The sequence below is a fragment of the Lolium perenne genome, chromosome 6, assembly GCF_019359855.2.
Source record: "Lolium perenne isolate Kyuss_39 chromosome 6, Kyuss_2.0, whole genome shotgun sequence".
NCBI classification, from domain to species: domain Eukaryota; kingdom Viridiplantae; phylum Streptophyta; class Magnoliopsida; order Poales; family Poaceae; genus Lolium; species Lolium perenne.
In genome coordinates this window covers 206,066,255-206,069,793 of record NC_067249.2, presented here as the reverse complement: position 1 = coordinate 206,069,793, position 3,539 = coordinate 206,066,255, and positions in this window count along the sequence as shown.

The window sequence follows — 3,539 nt, the reverse complement described above, 5'->3', positions numbered from 1 at the left end:
AATTCCAACCATATAACAATTTAACGAAGAAGAAACTTCGCCATGAATACTATGAGTAAAGCCTAAGGACATACTTGTCCATATGCTACAGCGGAGCGTGTCTCTCTCCCATACAGTGAATGCTAGGATCCATTTTATTCAAACAAAACAAAAACAAAAACAAACCGACTCTCCAAGAAAAGCACATAAGATGTGATGGAATAAAAATATAGTTTCAGGGGAGGAACCTGATAATGTTGTCGATGAAGAAGGGGATGCCTTGGGCATCCCCAAGCTTAGACGCTTGAGTCTTCTTGATATATGCAGGGGTGAACCACCGGGCATCCCCAAGCTTAGAGCTTTCACTCTCCTTGATCATATTGCATCATACTCCTCTCTTGATCCTTGAAAACTTTCTCCACACCAAACTCGAAACAACTCATTAGAGGGTTAGTGGACAATAAAAAATTAACATGTTCAGAGGTGACACAATCATTCTTAACACTTCTGGACATTGCATAAAGCTACTGGACATTAATGGATCAAAGAAATTCATCCAACATAGCAAAAGAGGCAATGCGAAATAAAAGGCAGAATCTGTCAAAACAGAACAGTTCGTATTGACGAATTTTATCGAGGAATCAGACTTGCTCAAATGAAAATGCTCAAATTGAATGAAAGTTGCGTACATATCTGAGGATCACTCACGTAAATTGGCATAATTTTCTGAGTTACCTACAGAGAAAACAGCCCAGATTCGTGACAGCAAAGAAATCTGTTTCTGCGCAGTAATCCAAATCTAGTATGAACTTTACTATCAACGACTTTACTTGGCACAACAAAACACTAAACTAAGATAAGGAGAGGTTGCTACAGTAGTAAACAACTTTCAAGACACAAAATAAAAACAAAGTACTGTAGTAAAAACATGGGTTGTCTCCCATAAGCGCTTTTCTTTAACGCCTTTCAGCTAGGCGCAGAAAGTGTGTATCAAGTATTATCGGAGGGTGGTGCATCTACAGCGGGGTTTGGAGTTTTCTCAGCCAAGCATAGTATATTGGATATATAAGTTTTAGCGTCTCCCTTTTAATTAGTCTTAGGCTTGCTACTCTCATCAAACAAATTTTCCGGAACAAGCCAAGCATAGTTATTTTCTAGTGCATCATTCATCGCTAGGAGCTTACATGGTATTGGTGCTTTGATCTCCCCACCATCATTAATATAATTAGTGTACTTTATTCTATACATATCCATCTTTTCAAGGAGACTAACAAAATTGGTATAAGAACCAAGCATATTATATTTAGCAAAGACCTTTCTAGCCTCTCTTGCTATACCACCAAATTCTCTAAGAAGGGTTTCTAAAACAAAGTCTTTCTTTTCCCCTTCTTCCATATCACCGAGTGTAAGAAACATGTGTTGGATTATAGGATTGAGATTAACAAATTTAGTTTCCATCATACGAACTAAAGCAGCAGCGGCAATTTCATAAGTAGGAGCAAGTTCTACCAAGTGTCTATCTTCAAAATCTTCAACTGATGCGACATGATTGAAAAATTCTTCTATATTATTTCTCCCAATTATAGACCCACGTCCTACCGGTATGTCTTTCGTGGTAAAATTAAAAGGAAACATGATGAATCAAGTAAAGTAAATGCAAGTAACTAATTTTTTTGTGTTTTGATATAATGCAGCAAACAAAGTAGTAAATAAAATAAAGCAAGACAAAAACAAAGTAAAGAGATTGGGAAGTGGAGACTCCCCCTGCAGCCTGTCTTGATCTCCCCGGCAACGGCACCAGAAATTTGCTTGATGCGTGTAGTTGACACGTCCGTTGGGAACCCCAAGAGGAAGGTGTGATGCGCACAGCGGCAAGTTTCCCTCAGTAAGAAACCAAGGTTTAATCAAACCAGTAGGAGTCAAGAAGCACGTTGAAGGTTGATGGCGGCGGGATGTAGTGCGGCGCAACACCAGAGATTCCGGCGCCAACGTGGAACCTGCACAACACAACCAAAGTACTTTGCCCCAACGAAACAGTGAGGTTGTCAATCTCACCGGCTTGCTGTAACAAAGGATTAACCGTATTGTGTAGAAGATGATTGTTTGCGTAAAAACAAGAGAACAAAGATTGCAAGAGATTGTATTTCAAGATAGAGAATTGGACCGGGGTCCACAGTTCACTAGAGGTGTCTCTCCCATAAGATAAACAGCATGTTGGGTGAACAAATTACAGTTGGGCAATTGACAAATAGAGAGGGCATGACCATGCACATACATATTATGATGAGTATAGTGAGATTTAATTGGGCATTACGACAAAGTACATAGACCGCTATCCAGCATGCATCTATGCCTAAAAAGTCCACCTTCAGGTTATCATCCGAACCCCCTCCAGTATTAAGTTGCTAACAACAGACAATTGCATTAAGTATTGCGCGTAATGTAATCAGTGACTACATCCTCGAACATAGCACCAATGTTTTATCCCTAGTGGCAACAGCACATCCATAATCTTAGAGGTTCTTGTCACTCCTCCAGATTCACGGAGACATGAACCCACTATCGAGCATAAATACTCCCTCTTGGAGTTACTAGCATCAACTTGGCCAGAGCATCTACTAATAACGGAGAGCATGCAAGATCATAAACAACACATAGACATAACTTTGATAATCAACATAACAAGTATTCTCTATTCATCGGATCCCAACAAACGCAACATATAGAATTACAGATAGATGATCTTGATCATGTTCGGCAGCTCACAAGACCCGACAATTAAGCACAATGGGGAGAAGAAAACCATCTAGCTACTGCTATGGACCCATAGTCCAGGGGTAGACTACTCACACATCAATCCGGAGGCGACCATGGCGGCGTAGAGTCCTCCGGGAGATGAATCCCCTCTCCGGCAGGGTGCCGGAGGCGATCTCCTGAATCCCCCGAGATGGGATTGGCGGCGGCGGCGTCTCTGGAAGGTTTTCCGTATCGTGGCTCTCGGTACTGGGGGTTTCGCGACGGAGGCTTTAAGTAGGCGGAAGGGCAGGTCAGGGGGCCACACGAGGGCCCCACACCACAGGTCGGCGCGGCCAGGGCTTGGGCCGCGCCACCCTAGGGTGTAGCCACCTCGTGGCCCCACTTCGTCTCCTCTTCGGTCTTCTGGAAGCTTCGTGGCAAAATAGGACCCTGGGCGTTGATTTCATCCAATTCCGAGAATATTTCGTTACTAGGATTTCTGAAACCAAAAACAGCAGAAAACAGCAACTGGCACTTCGGCATCTTGTTAATAGGTTAGTTCCAGAAAATGCACGAATATGACATAAAGTGTGCATAAAACATGTAGATATTATCAATAATGTGGCATGGAACACAAGAAATTATCGATACGTCGGAGACGTATCAACATGACAGTCATGAGACTTCATCCCGCTGAAGATTTTTTTCGTCGGGTCCAGCCATCTGCGTATCAGCCCCGCGTAGCCTAGGGGAAATTTGACTTCTAGTAGGCACTTGAAGAATTGTTCGAGCTCATCGGGATTTAGAGTGAAGCAGGAGGGGCG